The sequence below is a fragment of the Salvelinus alpinus genome, chromosome 12 (genome assembly GCF_045679555.1).
Source record: "Salvelinus alpinus chromosome 12, SLU_Salpinus.1, whole genome shotgun sequence".
NCBI classification, from domain to species: domain Eukaryota; kingdom Metazoa; phylum Chordata; class Actinopteri; order Salmoniformes; family Salmonidae; genus Salvelinus; species Salvelinus alpinus.
The window spans coordinates 9,083,998-9,101,024 of NC_092097.1; the positions used below are offsets into that span (position 1 = coordinate 9,083,998).

Sequence of the window (17,027 nt, forward strand, 5' to 3'; positions counted from 1 at the left end):
AGCTACACTGTGTGTATTCGGTCATGTTTCCGGTCACCTTGCCCTGGTTAAAAGCAGTGGTTCGCGCTTTCAGTTTCACGCGAATGCTGCCGTTAATCCACGGTTTCTGGTTTGGGAATGTTTTAATCGTTGCTCTGGGTACGACATCGTCAATGCACTTCCTAATGAACTCGCTCACCGAATCTGCATATTCATCATTGTTGTTGTTGGACGCCGTGCGGAACATATTCCAATCCGCGTGATCAAAGCAGTCTTGAAGCTTGGATTCAGATTGGTCGGACCAGCGTTGAACAGACCTGAGCGCGGGAGCTTGTAGTTTTAATTTCTGTTTGTAGGCTGGAATCAACAAAATGGAGTCGTGGTCAGCTTTTCCGAAAGGAGGGCGGGGGAGGGCCTTATATGCGTCGCGGAAGTTAGTATAACAATGGTCCAGAGTTCTGCCAGCCCTGGTCGGACAATCGATGTGCTGATAGAATTTAGGGAGTTTTGTTTTTAGATTAGCCTTGTTAAAATCCCCAGCTACGATGAATGCAGCCTCAGGGTGTGTGGTTTCCAGTTTACAGAGAGTCAGATAGAGTTCGTTCAGGGCCATCGATGTGTCTGCTTGGGGGGGAATATATACGGCTGTGATTATGACCGAAGTGAATTCCCTTGGTAGATAATGCGGTCTACATTTGATTGTGAGGAGTTCTAGATCAGGTGAACAGAATGACTTTAGTTCCTGAGTGTTGTTATGATGGTCACACCACGTCTCGTTAATCATGAGGCATACCCCCCCGCCCCTCTTCTTACCAGAAAGATGTATGTTTCTGTCTGCGCGATGCGTGAAGAAACCAGCTGGCTGCACCGACTCCGTTAGCGTCTTTTCAGTTAGCCATGTTTCCGTGAAGCAGAGCACGTTGCAATCCCTGATGTCTCTCTCGAATGTTACCCGTGCTCGGATTTCATCGACCTTATTCTCAAGAGACTGGACATTGGCGAGTAGTATGCTAGGGAGTGGAGCGCGATGTGCTCGTCTCCGAAGCCTGACCAGGAGACCGCTACGTTTGCCCCTTTTTCGGCGTCGTGTAGCTTCGCCGGCTGGGATCAGGTCCATTGTATTGGGTGGAAGGCAAGACACTGGATCCGTTTCGGGAAAGTCATATTCCTGGTAGGAAGGGTGGTTAGTTGACGTTAATCGTATATTCAGTAGTTCCTCCCGGCTGTATGTAATGAAACTTAAGATCACCCGGGGTACCAATGTAAGAAATAACACATAGAAAAACAAAATACTGCATATTTTCCAAGGAACGCGAAGCGAGGCAGCCATCCTGTTCGGCGCCGGAAGTCCAAAAAAAAATTAAAAAATAAAAAATAAGAACAAATAGAAAAATTGAAAAAAATAAAAAATAAAATAAATAAATACAAATAAAAGCCTTAGCCATAGCTCCGGCAAGTAAAAATCCGGGCTATGCATGTGCTGGCCAACACTTAGCTATGTAGCTAGCTAGTCCTGGTCTTAGCTAGCTAGGTTTCACCTCATGGGCTAATAGCCTAGCTATTGATAGCACACTGCTAGCTGAAGAGAAAACACTTTCTTCGTGAGCTAGGTAGGTTAGCTTTGTATTTGTATTTATTATGGATCTCCATTAGCTGCTACCAAGACAGTAGCTAATCTTCTTGGGGTCAATTTAAATTAAGGCAGTCTTATACATTACAATACATTTCACAACATACCACATATCTACAACACAAAATTGATGTGTACGTGTGTGTATAGTGTGTATGTATATAGTGTGTGTGTGTATGAATGTGTTTGTGCCTGTGTGTGTCTCTTACCAGTCCACGCTGTTCCGTACTGCTTGCATGTGGAATAGAGTTCCATGCTTTGTCTTGCAGAGTGGGCTAACCGAATCTCAAAAGTCTATTTTCTGTCATCCACCTTGGTGGAAACAGTAGCATGAAGCAGGTAGCTTTGACCAGAGACTGAGAAGTAAACTTTTCCTTTCGGTAAAAGTACTCAAACCTCTTGACAAGGAGGCTGATATCCTACGCTCAGCGGCGAGTCCTAGCGGGTCAAATTTGAACAGTTAAGCAGGAAATCCGTGGTTTACGTTGTGCTAAGGAGAGTTTAGGTAGAGCTTGCGATTCTCCATAAGGAACAAAACTATAATGAAGTTAGAGGGAAGGACCATGGGGCCTTATAAGGAGTGAGGTTCCCCACAAATTGCCACACTCCCTGTCCGTCTATGACAAACATTGTGTGATTGGAGCTTCCGTCCGCCCCTGAAGGGGGTTCCCCATATTGAGAGTTCGAAATGAGTATTTGAAAGAGAACTACAATCTGTCATCTGTGTTATCTTTGCTTAGGCGTTACCTATGCTTACCTATGCTTATATCTATGCCCAAGTGTTTGATTGTTTATTGTTTCCAGTGGTTAAATTGATCCGGAACTATCCGGAACTGGGCAACTGCACCTTGGTTCAAAGAGAGAGCCAGGCTGATTCAAGCTCTAGCACCTTACGGGTCCAAAGAGGAGTAGGATAGAAAGTAGGATTAAAGTATTAACCCTAACCCTATAACCCTACACGTAGAATGGTAATGCATCGTAATTACAGCAGTAGCCCTAACCCTGGCTTCAACACTAACCCTTAGCCTTGTGTTCATCCCTGGCTCAACCCTTGGCCTAACCTCTCCAACCCTCCAACTCTCCAACCCTTGGCCTAACCTCTCCAACCCTTGGCCTAACCTCTCCAACCCTCCAACTCTCCAACCCTTGGCCTAACCTCTCCAAATAGGGCTCCCCCGCCTTCAAATTTCCAATTTAACTTTTGATCGTTTCCGTCTTGTCACGGTGAAGAGTTGTCAACTTCCATAGAGTTGGCCACTTCCATTCCACCGCCACCATATAAGATCAGTAAGGGCATTTTCACTTCACCAGAGTTTTCACCGAGAAAATATTACTCTATACTGCAGGCTTGTGTCGTCAGAAGTAAATGTTGCGTTTGAGTTATACCGCTAATACAGTGCAACAGGCTAGCACTTAGGTACTTGTCCTCATAAGTGAGTGCCATAATACACTGTGTTTCAACTCATTTCAGGATCTTTGCTGTGAATAGCTAAGTGTTCTGTCAGTGGTGTACAGACTTCCCCCCCTGATATTCTCCATCTCAGGCCATAACTAATCTATATTCTGAGGATGAATTGCTGAGGTATCCCACAGGACAATACATGACAGGATATTCTTCAGCTGGTGTGTTTGTGGAAGCCTGCACACTATATTCTGAGTTGAAACGGCTACAGTATCGATCCAGTGCCTCAAATGGTGAGGCCTTTAAAAGCATCTCTCCCCTTCCACACATCAAGGCTTTCTTTGAAAGGATTAGCAGATGTATTCTTGTCAGAAAACCACTATTATAAGCTCCATAAACAGTCCATTCAGACAGATCAATGCACACAGCATGAGTAGGAGAGATACTTTAACAGTAAGTAAGTGGTATTGAATTGAGGGAGGCAAGACATTCTATTCTTCCCATAGTATTTCATTCCTGAGATGCAAAACAAAATCATTGAAGAGCTGTTTGTGTTGAAGAACACAAACATTCAACACAATCGATCTAAAAGATCTGTCAAGGCTCGACAAAAAGGGGATTTGTAAACTGCATTTAACTTACTAAGCAATCAGCAATGTCCAGGGCAGTGATTCCTCCTGTGTTGTCTGAGAAGCAGGCTATGACTGCTCATGAAATGCCCTGTTCACAGCGCAGGTTGACGTTTATTGTAGTGAATCTTGCCCTGAAGGCAGAACTGAGCGATTTCCACTAGATGGGCCAGCTGCAAAGTCAAAATTGGCTAAATTGCTTTTTTGTCTTAATTTAAGGTTATGGTTCAGCATTTGGATTAGCAGTGTGGTTAAGGTTGGGGTTAGGGTTAGGTTTAAAATGAGATTTTATGACATTGTTGCTGTGCCAGCTAGTGACGACTCTGCAGACCTGCCTCCAGGGCAAGATTCATGACAATTAATGCCCACCTGCATTTACAGCTGACTTTTTCATTATCCCCATCCAGACAGATTGATCCAAACAACCACTTGGTCCATTTAAAGTGAATTGCCTGTTGTTCATTTATTTGTTTCACTACTGCCTTGGATTGTAGCTTTTGTGAGGATTTCCATTTTCCTTGCAAATGGATGGATACCAACAATTATCCACAATGGTTAGAATGGCTGAACAGGGGGCCTCCTGAGTGGCGCAGCGGTCTAAGGCACTGCATCGCTGTGCTAGAGGCGTCACTACAGATCTGGGATCAATCCCGGGCTGTGTCGCAGCCGGCCGCGACCGGGAGACCCATGAGGCGGCGCACAATTGGCCCAGCGTCGTCCGGGTTAGAGGGTTTGGCCAGGATTTCCTTATCCCATTGCCATCTAGCGACTCCTGTGGCGGGCCAGGCGCATGCACACTGACACGGTCGCCAGTTGGACGGTGTTTCCTCCGACACATTGGTGCGACTGGCTTCCGGGTTAAGCAGGCAGTGTGGCTTGGCAGGGTCGTGTTTCGGAGAAAGCATGGCTCTCGACCTTTGCCTCTCCCGAGTCCGTATGGAAGTTGCAGCGATGGGACAAGACTGTAGCTACCAATTGGGGAGAAAAGGGGGTAAACATTTGTAAAAATAAACAATCAAATAAAAAAAAGGATGGCTGAACAGCATGCTCGACAGATTACAAACAGTATTAACTGGAGAAGAGGGATGTTGAACACATCGGGGGAAAAATCGTAATCAAGAGAGTGCGTAGACACATTCAGTACCCGCTGTCGAGAAAAAAAGATGTTCTTGTTTAAAGTGGTTTGATGAAGTTTGTATCCTTCATCCAAATATGTGAAAGCACTTAGTCATGTTTCATTTAATCTAATTAGATTCAAAATTACATTTCTACAATTCAGAAAAGGCAACGGAACAGATAGAGGTTTATAAATGATCTAGTATAATAATAGCACAGGAGAATCAGGTGTAATGATATTGCGTCAAATTATACAGTTACGAAGTCCATTATTATTCCATGAAATACCACATATCCTGAGATGGGTACATGTTGTATATGCATACAAGCAGGCAGACCAATGAAAAAAGTGATGTAGTGTACTATATGTAGTGAACTATAAGTTTAGGACCATGTTATTATGGAGCTAATACTAACATGGGCGATAGAAAGAGGTAAGAAAGATCCTCCCCGTTCAGTGTTCATGAAAATACCATCTAAATGTCATCATGATTTTACACCATTTTCTTTCCCGTGGCTACGTACAGCCATTGACCTACAACTGATTGGACACAGTTTGCACAAAGCACTCGTCTCTCTTTTGCAAACTGTTTAGGGTCATAGGCCTTCTACATCCCAGACAACAAAGTAAAGGGCATTTCAGTTCCCCAACATTTCCTCTTCATTGATAAGAATGTTTCCTAGAACCCTGACTTTTTTTATCAGGAGATTACAGAGCATGTTGTGGTAATGATGAAAAATTTAAAAATGTAAAATGTAAAACCCCACTGCACTAACTGTTTTATAAAAAATAACGCGTGAGCTTTTCTATAAATAGACAAGATCTGGTCATTTTGCTGCTTGTTTTGTTGATAACGTGTCGCCAAGCTCGAGACAAGTGGGAAATCTATTTAGGAGAATTTAGACCATTTTCATTGAGTTTTTTCCCCCCTCAGGATACTCTCCTGGCTGTCTTGTGTCTCGAACTCTTTGATGGCTTTGCATAACTGAGGAGTGTTGAGGATAATGACGAGGACCAGTAAAACTAGGTCGCGAGAGGAGACAGAGTTTGGTTGCCTGCTCGTCACAATCCCATCAGCTGTGTGTGTGTGTGTGTGTGTGTGTGTGTGTGTGTGTGTGTGTGTGTGTGTGTGTGTGTGTGTGTGTGTGTGTGTGTGTGTGTGTGTGTGTGTGTGTGTGTGTGTGTGTGTGTGTGTGTGTGTGTGTGTGTGTGTGTGTGTGCGCACTCGTGCATGGACGTTCATGCAGACACTGATAAAACACATTTGGACTCCAATAGTGTATGAGGGAAAAGGTACACACCAAAGTGTAACTAGAAACATATCGGATCGATTTTCATCAACACTATTAGAGAAAAGTATTTCTCTTTTGAGGCTTTGGGTGCATTGGTCAGGGCAGAATTGTATAACTGAGGATATTCCTTATATCCTTATATGCAATTCATTACCCTAACATGAATCAGCTTGATTCTGTAGACCACACTTGTGTGCTCATTTGAATTTTAAAAAAAAGAGGTGATAATATAGCACATTTTCAGGTGACAAGACAATACTAGGGAGGGATAAACTGTACCTCTTCTTGTCATGTGGTATGACTCCTACCACATGGTATACCTCCTCAGATAAAATTCGCACCATAATGGAAAAAATACATACTGTATTTAGTTAACAGAACGTCACTGCTGCCTCTCCACGGTCATTAACTAGTGTACACCTGTGATGGTTGCAAGCTACTCTAAATCACCCTCGCAGCATGAGGTGCCCTAAAGCCATTATCATTCAGCTGTGATGTGAGGCAGGCAGATAGCAGCGTTTACACAGCTTTGAGCAATAGCAAGAAAGTCATGTTGGAGTTCCAGTTGCCAATATGCCATCTTAACCTATATTTGACGATGACATATGGTAAGGGAGGACATATACAGTACCAGTCAAACGTTTGGACAACATATTCATTGAAGGGTTTTTCTTTATTTTTACTATTTTCTACATTGAGATCATGCCAAGAGCGTGCAAAGCTGTCATCAAGGCAAAGGGTGTCAACTTTGAAGAATCTCAAATATAAAATATATTTTGATTTGTTTAACACTTTTTTGGTTACTACATAATTCCATATGTGTTATTTCATACTTTTGATGTATTCACTACAATGTAGAAAATAATAAAAAATAAAGAAAAACCCTTGAATGAGTAGGTGTGTCCAAACTTTTGACTGGTACTGTATATAATTATACAAGGAGTGGGTCTAATCCTGAATGCTGATTGGTTAAAACCAACCATGATGACTGTTTATTTTGTTTGCCGAGAATCTCAGATGTCTAACCTCCTCCTGAGCAGCCTCAACCTTTCCCCTCTCTCTGTATGCTTTGTTATTGTCTCACTGACGACCTCACTCCACCCCACTCGTCCTCTTGCTCTTGCGCTCACTTTGTTGGAGGACTTAACTCTGTCCTCCTCAATTCCCTTTCTCTCCTTCAAGGGCCTATTCATCCTTTTGCCCCTGCACTCTGCTTACCATACGTTACTCGAATCCCTCTTTATCTTGCTGTCCCCTGCTCTCCTTTGATGCAAGTCGCATCCCCCCCAAGAATAAGAAGTTGCCTTCGATTTCTCCTGCAGTAACAACACATGTCCATGCATAAGTCAAGTTAATGTGGTAGCCTTCTGAGAGTGGGAGAGAGAGAGTCTAAGAGAGATACTTGTGTGAATTACTCAGAGGTGGCACCACAGGTTCAAAAGTAGAGTGGCAAAATTCGTTCAAATATTTTGGGGGGCCTGGAGTTTTTCCTGATCTCATGACATGGTCAAGTAGAACTCTGGGACCGAAACGTAGGCAAAGACAAAAGATGAATGAAAGATGAATGATGCGCCTTGCCACAGAGATCCGGCATTTACAAAATTACACTGATTGGCCCAAGGCGGGAGCTATAGTAATTAACTGAAATGTGTTTGTCACACGCAATATCTCAATTTTCTTAAGGGTGGGCACGGCATAATTTGTGTGGGACGACATGTTTACTGTTGCATTGTTATAGATAATCTCATTTCATCTGTGCTATGACTATAGGGCTGGGGGTTTTCTTGTGAATTGGAAACACTCCTGGCCTAAGGTGGATCAAACATTTTCAATTCACCACAAACCTTGTTAATAAAAAAGACAGACAGGTTTCAATGTAGAAAAATATTTTAATTGTATGTCATAAAGCCTACTGTTTGTTTATCTGATTACAGTGCTCTGTAAGTTTTATGTAAGGTAGGGTTACGTTTAACACTATACAGTATACACGGTAGATTTGTAATGAAGTTTTTTTTATGTGTAAGCCATAAAACCACTAACCTTATGTTGTTGTCCTGGTCCACCAGAGGTTGGTTTCCTGGTGCAGGTTGATGGTTTTTGTCATGAGTCTTGTCCTGGAGGCAAAACTGAACGATTTCCCCTTAGATAGGCCAGCTGCAAAGTCAAAACTGGCAATATTGTACAAAAAAAGTTGAAAACAATCTAGGGTCTGACGTCCATATCCGTCTGGTGTGAATGGCACTAAACATCCCTACTCTTCCTCACCTGTAGCTAGAACTTGAGAGCCGTGTTGACATAGAATCCCCCCTGGATTATCATTCAGTTATGTTGGTGAAGTCACGTGAGCCACTGACACAGGTAAACCTCATGGTCTTAGCCATGAATGAGGCCTGTGAGGGTGGATTCTATGTCAACACCAGATGGATATGGACATCAGACTACAGACTCATTTGCACAGCAAAGTCCTCCAGATTACATCTATGGCATCAAGACAAATGGATGATGGCATCCAGTCAAGATAATGAAACATCTACAGTACATTCGGAAACTATTCAGACCCCTTCCCCTTTTCAACATTTTGCTATGTTACAGCCTTATTCTAAAATTGATTAAATTAATTGTTTTCCTCATCAATCCACACACAATACCCCATATCGACAAAGAAAAAACAGATTAAAAAAAATAGTAGCAAATGTATAACAAAAAATAAAACAGAAATAACTGATTTACATAAGTATTCAAACCTTTTGCTATGAGATTCGAAATGGAGCTCAGGTGCATCCTTTTTCCACTGATCACCCTTGAGATGTTTCTACAACTTGAGTGGAGTCCACCCGTGGTAAATCCTATTAATTGGACATGATTTGGAAATGCACACACCTGTCTATATAAAAGGTCCCACAGAAGACAGTGCATGTCAGAGCAAAAACCAAGCAACGAGGTCGAAGGAATTGTCCGTAGAGCTCATGAGACAGGATTGACCTGGGAAAGGGTACCAAAATATTTCTGCAGCATTGAGGGTCCCCAAGAACACAGTGGCCTCCATCATTCTTAAAAGGAAGAAGTTTGGAACCACAAAGACTCTTCCTAGAGCTGGTCGCCTGGCCAAACTGAGCAATCGGGGGAGAAGGACCTTCGTCAGGGAGGTGACCAAGAACCCGATGGTCACTCTGACAGAGCTCTAGAGTTCTTCTGTGGAGATGGGAGAACCTTCCAGAAGGACAACCACCTCTGCAGCACTCCACCAATCAAGCCTTTATGGTAGAGTGGCCAGACCGAAGCCACTTCTCAGTAAAAGGCACATGAAAGCTTGCTTGGAGTTTGCCAAAAGGCACCTAAAGGACCATGAGAAACAAGATGCTCTGGTCTGACGAAACCAAGATTGAACTCTTTGGCCTGAATGCCAAGTGTCATGTCTGGAGGAAACCTGGCACCATCCCTACGGTGAAGAATTTTGGTGCCAGCATCATGCTGTGGGGATGTTTTCAGCGGCAGGGACTGGGAAACTAGTCAGGATGTCACCTCACATTTTTCACTTGACCTGTGTGCACCTACATTGTGTGAGGATCGATGCTGGAGAGAGGAAGCAGGTACAAGCAGAACATTTAATAAATAACGGACATGAAACAGGACAGGAACAGCGTCTGGACAGGGGACAAAATAACGACACCAATGCTGACACAGGGATGGAACAGAGGAAACGGACAGATAAAGGGGAGGCAATCAAATAATTATGGAGTTCAGGTGGGTCCAATGAGGTGCCGGTGTGCATAACGAAGGGGACAGGTGTGCGTAATGATAGGCAGTCTGGCACCAGAGAGGGAGAGAAGGAGCAGGCGTGACAGGACCCCCCCCCTCTAGGGGCGCCACCCGGCGTCCCACCTGAACGAGCCTGACGGGCCGGCCGAGGCATGGGCGCTGGACAAGCCGGCTAGGGTGTAGAAGCCCGACGAAATGGCTGAGGCGTGGGAGCCTGACAATCTGGTTGAGGCGTGATAGCCTGATGATCACGCTGAGACGTGGGAGCCTGGTGAACCAGCTGAGGCATGGGAGCCTAATGGACGTCTGAAGCATTACGTGGGGTGGGAGCATGCCGAGCGCATTGGGGCAAGAAAAACCTCTCGAGCCAGCTAGGGCGTGGAAGCCCGGCGAGCTAGCTGAGGCACCCCTGGTTCCATCGACGATGGCACCCGGACCAGACGTCACCAACAAAACCCAAGGCCTCCCTGATGCTTCCAATTTTGGTTTCAACATTCTGTGAGGATCAACGCTGGAGACAGGAAGAAGGTGCAGGGAGAAAATGTAATAAATAATGGACATGAAAGAGGACAGGAACAGCGTCTGGACAGGGGACAAAATAACAACAGGGACACAGGGATGGAACAGAGGAAACAAACAGATAAAGGGGAGGAATTCAAATAATTATGGAGTTCAGGTGGATCCAATGAGGCACAGGTGCACGTAACGAAGGGGACAGGTGTGTGTAATGATAGGCAGTCTGGCGCCCTTGAGCGCCAGAGAGGGAGAGCGGGAGCAGGCGTGACACATTGTAAACTTTCATTCATAGGCTAGGTTGTAGCAACCTCATGATGGGTATAGGGAAAATTCTAGTATCATGTAGTAGCCTAAACCTATTGATGTTACAGTGAACTGGGTGAATGGCGTATGAATGACAGTCATCCAGTATGGTGTAACAGAAATAAGGCCATGCTGATGAAGATTTTAAAAAATGTCCTCCCTCATCTTAAAAGGCACTGTTGAAAGCACAGTGATAGACATTTGGGTGACATCAAAACCAAAAAAACAGACATTGTTTTTCCATTGGAATTTGGTTGTGCTTTTAAGATGGTTGAAAGCGTAGTGATGACATTGGAAATTCAACTAACTTTTGGCTGTCTTTTTGAGTGGGTGAATATAGGTTGTAATCTCATTGATCATCATCTCAACCAAATATTACCCAATTATCCATGTTGAAATGACGTGGTGTGCCCAGTGGGAAGTGCCAACCTCTGCAAATCTTCTTCTTATTGGATTTAAATCCCTGAGATTTATTAGGATACACACAGTATATCCATCTACTGTGGATGTGTCAACATCACAGATATTTCCAAGGATTGTATGAATTGTTGATTTACTTTCACACTTTATTATGTTATTCAGCTCTTCCCCCCCAAAGCCTTTCCTTATTGCACCCATTGACCGTGTGCTAATTGCTTTTAGCAAAATGTAAAAACGCATTTTCTTTCCGAGATCCACACATGTTGCTGCAGTTAGGAGAGAAAAATGTTGCCCCTTTTTTTTCTGTCACAGCCATGCTCTCGGTCCTTGATTGACACTCTACATGCATCACTCAGTTTCTCTCCTATACAATCACAATGATAGACAGTGCCCACTGACTATGCCAGAGAAGAGTCCTTCACTTTGAAATGGTAATAGCTATTATCATTACCCAGTGAAAATCCAAGCCTACTATAAGTGCATGAACTACATGCATGAACTGCATTATAACAGCACCTCAATTATTTTGTTTACCCTTGTACAGTGGCTCGGCATAAAGCGCCAATATTTGCCACAGTTTTTTTCTGTTCTGGAAGTATTTTATCCTCTCATAGAAACCCAATTTGAGAGTTCTTGACAAAAGGGCTTTGCTTCTAATGGATGTCACCATATTGAGCTTAAACCGATACAAACAAACAAGTAACTTTTCCGTTGGCCTGTATGCATCTCCTTTTCAAAGTCAAACGGTATTGAGGATTATAGTTAGATACAGTGCTCGTCAAAAAACAAACAAAAAAAGACGACAAAAAGTACACTTAAGGAATCAACGCAACTGTCCAGAATTCAAAGAGTCCATTAATTCTCCCAAGGAATGCAAATCAAATCATGGAACTAGACTTCTCCAAACCTACTGAATAAGTCTTCTGTTTCACTGTCTATAAGCCTCCTTTTACAGTGAGACTATTTTGAGGGCGATGAATGGCAAACATTTCTATGCAACATTTTGAGAGTGGCTGAGGAGAAAAGGTTGTATCTAGAGAAAATTGTAAAGTTTGAATAGGCCTATAAAATATTTCATACAAGCTGCACAAATGCAACACAAAGCCTGACACTTTAATGATGTCCTTATCTTCTGCCCTTGTCTGTTCACAGTGACAGGACCAGATTCAGATGTCAACAATTCATTTGCTGTGTGCCAGCCAACATGCTTTCATAAACTCAGGAGCAGCTGCAAATGCCCAGAACAGGTAAGCAGGCTTTGATTCATGAAAAAATCAGTTTGATCCCAGTGAATGCGGCTGTAATTTCATTCAACCAAAGGTGCTTGGATGATGTCATATTACAGCTCTATCGCCGCAATATTGTCACTGTTACTTAGCCTGAAATCCTGTATTTTTTGGCTTGTGTGTGGAATTTCAAATCACTGAAGATTGATAGCCACATTAATAGCCCCAGGCTATCTAGCTATTCATCTTGTAGTTGACCTGACAAAGCTCAGTCAAAGGAATCTGGCAATGATCAAAGGGCGAGAGCAAATCCAAATAAAATAAAACTTTATTTAATTGGTCGCATACACATATTTTGCAGATGTTTTGAAGGTGCAGCAAAGTGCTAATGTTTCTAGCTCCAGCAGTGCAGTAATACCAAACAATACAAACAATACACATAAATCCCCCAAATAAATAAATAAATATCAGAACGAGCAATGTCAGAGTCTGGAATATAAATATATATGTATATGATGGTGTGTATAGACAATATGGACAGTATATGATTAGAAAATGTGTATAATATGACCTATACAGTCCCGCTTTCAATGGCGTTCAGCTTATAAAGGCTTCATAAAGCCTTTACAAAACATTTATGACCATATGCCATGCTCTATAAAGAGTTCATAAATGTGGTATAACTGTGTGACATATCCACCAATGTCAAATGTGACATAACCCACTATGTCAAATATGACATAAACCTGTGCTTTATAAAGGATGGCATAAGCACCGCTTAATAAAGGCTTTATAAATCATATTAAATTGAGGATTAAAAAAGCATTTATAACCTTGTCATACATCTTGGTAGAACATTGCAACCCCAGGATAGTGGGTTAGATTCCCAGGACCATCCATACGTAGAAATGTATGCACACATGACTGTAAGTCGCCTTGGATAAATTGAATACATTATATTACTCTAAACCCTTACTAGGACGGCCCAACCTCTTTCCCAATATTGGACCTGATCTCAACTTTCCCCGCACTCTAAAGTGCAGTCATTGGCAGCAAAAAAAATTGCTAGGCCCCTTTAAAATCCGTATTTATTTTTTGCCGAATTCTGTTATCTTGGTTTTGTTTTTCCAGTTTCAGATTTCCCCCAGGTTTGCTCTGGTTTTCCACCAGCTTTTTAACACTTTTCTTAATAGAAAAACAACAAATTTGGATTTTCTTCGATTTTCTGTGTTCACAACCATGCTAAACCACATCACATCTGGGAAAAATCAAATAAAACTTAAATACCCAGTTGTGGTGCCAATGGACAGCGAAAAAAGTGTGAGTTAGCCTTTATTTATTGTAATTTAAATGAGTTTGTAGTAGTTATATACAGTAAGTGTTGAGTTAGATTACATAGCTACCTCAATATTTATTTCAAATCATTTTGGTGACTTCACAGCAATTGCTAGCTAGCTAACAGACCTGCTAACTTTCTTTGTTGTTACTTTTACTTTTAAGGTTGGAACCAACATGCAGTACCTCCAGCAGGCAGAGTGGCATGAAACATTTGTCAGCCTGCTTAGGGACAAGCTACACATATCACAGCCCTGTGTAATGTTTAATGTAACTGCATTGATGACTTTTTTAATCTTAATGTATTTGTATTGTTTTAAAAATGTATAAATAAAATAAAATGTATGGTTAAACTTGTTTATTTGTTTTATCTGTTAGGGATAATTCCTTTAGAGTTAATACATTTGTGTTTTCATCATTAAGGCTTTATGTATGTGTTATGAATGACCAAAGGTGTCTGACTTTATCGTAAGTACAGCGTCATATGTAGTGATTCATTTGTAAATCAGGAGATGCCGGAACAAAAACTGAGCACAAGAGGGAGGTGACCTCTGAGGTACCGGAAAGCATGAGAAAAATCATCTTTATAATAAAGCATTGCATGCATATCATCGCATTTGCGTAGTGGCTTAGAGCAATATAGTACAGGCGCTTACAGAAGTTGAACACATGGGGAACATTTTGAGAAGCCTAGGGTCCAGAAAAAATGTAGCCTTTTATACACTAAACTCTGAATTTTGTGCACAAATTTGTTTACATCCCTGTTAGTGAGCATTTCTCCTTTGCCAAGATAATCCATCCACGTGACAGGTGTGGCATATCAAAAGAGCATGATAATTACACAGGCGCACCTTGTGCTGGGGACAATAAAAGGCAACTCTAAAATGTGCAGTTTTGTAAAACAACACAATGCCACAGATGTCTCAAGTTTGATGGAGTGTGCAATTGGCATGTTAACTGCAGGAATGTCCACCAGAGCTGTTACCAGAGAATTGAATGTTAATTTCTCTACCGTAAGCCGCCTCCAACGTTGTTTTCGAGAATTTGGCAGTAAGTTCAACCGGCCTCAAAACCGCAGACCAGTGTATGGCATTGTGTATGGCATCGTGTGGGTGAGCGGTTTGCTGACGTCAACGTTGTGAACAGAGTTCCCCATGGTGGCGGTGGGGTTGTGGTATGGGCAGCCATAAGCAACGGACAATGAAGACAATTGCATTTTATCGATGGCAATTGTAGCAGGTTATGCGTTGTTATTGGGTTACACACAATCCACAGCTGCAATTTTTTAAATACGCTATTTATCCTCTGTGGCTAAATTATAGGCATTCTCATGGTGTAGTAGGCTATTCTGAATTATTTAATTTCTTTCTGAAAAACCAGCAGTAACTATATAACTTTGGCAAATACAATTCAATTTATCAGGGGTGCTGCAGCTCCTCCAGAACCCTTCGCGCAACTATGATTCTGTAAGGAAATAAATGATGTAGTGCAACCCTGGAGAGATGAGAGTTGCAGGCCCATGTCTATCAGAGCAGAGAGAGGGAGAGAGATCATAGAAAGTGAATCTCTGTGTGTTGTGAATGATCGAAGGTGTCTGACTTTATAGTAAGTACAGCATAAAATGATATGTAGTCTTCATGGATGTGTTTGAATGACAGAAGGTGTCTCATTTCCAACTAAGTATTACAGGACACTACATAAAGTGTCAACAAAAACATTCTGCTGATTTATGAAGGTTTTCTCATGATCCACAGGTTACTGTAGGGTGTGAGAGGTATATGTTTTTATATACCTTAACTAGGCAAGTCAGTTAAGAACAAATTCTTATTTACAACCTTTCGGTTACTAGCCCAACGCTCTAACCACTAGGCTACGTGCTGTATATAGATGGGTTGATGGAACTGCAAAGCATGCGTTTGTGTGTGTGTCAGAGCCGAGATGATTTGGAGTAGTCCTATGAGACTACCGCACCAGGTGAGTCCTCTTCTGTTCCCATGATGAAGACCAGTGCTTGATTACAACCTATTACAATGGTGCCAACATTTTTGTGGCTGACCTTTCAGCGGGATAAAAGGAGAATGTGTCAAAGACCTGACAGTTTAGACATTCTGTTTCGTTCAGATTCCAACTTCGTTCCAAAACATCTTCTCTACCTTGTAGAAACATTTCTTCCCATTACGATATGGTCATCATGAATAATTGCACCTAATGTGTAATAACGTTCTGAGCATATGCCTAATCAATGAACGTGAGTGTTTGTTATAATGGTTGTTAGACAAAGATCAAGATTTACAGTGCAAAGCTTCACTTCTAGTCCCAATATACAGTACCAGTCAAACGTTTGGACATACCCACTCATTATATGGTTTTTCTTTATTTTTACAATTTTCTACATTGTAGAATAATAGTGAAGACATCAAAACTATGAAATAACACATATGGAGTCATGTAGTAACCAACAGTGTTCAACAAATCAAAATATATTTTTGATTTTAGATTCTTCAAAGTAGCACCTTTTTCTCGATGACAACTTTGCACACTCTGGGCATTCTCTCAACCAGCTTCACCTGGAATGCTTTTCCAACAGTCTGGAAGGAGTTCCCACATATGCTGACCACTTGTTGGCTGCTTTTCCTTCACTTTGCGGTCCAACTCATCTCAAACCATCTCAATTGAGTTGAGATAGTGTGATTGTGGAGGCCAGGTCATCTCTTCTTGGTCAAATAGCCCTTACACAGCCTGGAGGTATGTTTTGGGTCATTGTCCTGTTGAAAAACAAATGATAGTCCCACTAAACGTAAACCAGATGGGATGGCGTATCGATGCAGAATGCTGTGGTAGCCATGCTGGTTAAGTGTGCCTTGAAGTGTGCCTTAAATAAATCACAGACAGTGTCAACAGCAAAGCACTCCCACATCATCACACCTCCTCCTCCATGCTGCACGGTGGGAACCACACATGCGGAGATCATCTGTAATCTACTCTGCATCACACAAAGACACAGCGGTTGGAACCAAGAATCTCAAATTTGGACTCATCAGACCAAAGAACAGATTTCCACCAGTCTAATGTCCATTGCTCATGTTTCTTGGCCCAAGCAAGTCTCTTCTTCTTATTGGTGTCCTTGAGTAGTGGTTTCTTTGCAGCAATTTGACCATGAAGGGCTGATTCATGGGGTCTCCTCTGAACAGTTGATGTTGAGATGTGTCTGTTACATGAACTCTGTGAAGCATTTATTTGGACTGCAATCTGAGGTGCAGTTAACGTTAATGAATTTATCCTCTGCAGCAGAGGTAACTCTGGGTCTTCCTTTCCTGATGAAACTGGCTCCTCATGAGAGCCAGTCATTACCTTGTCACAACACAACAGATTGGCTCAAACGCATTAGGAAGGAAAGAAATGCCACAAATTAACTTTTA

At 42.2% G+C, this 17,027-nt stretch overlaps 1 long non-coding RNA gene across 1 annotated transcript in view; it reads left to right on the top strand.

Annotated features, from left to right (window-relative positions):
• Positions 1 to 13,961, top strand: part of LOC139535450 (uncharacterized) — a 47,476-nt gene extending 33,515 nt beyond the window's left edge. The window contains exons 2-3 of the long non-coding RNA XR_011667133.1: positions 12,200 to 12,294; positions 13,774 to 13,961. This is a non-coding gene — a long non-coding RNA (uncharacterized lncRNA). The remainder of the gene's footprint in view (positions 1 to 12,199; positions 12,295 to 13,773) is intronic.
• The last annotated feature ends 3,066 nt before the right edge of the window (positions 13,962 to 17,027 follow it).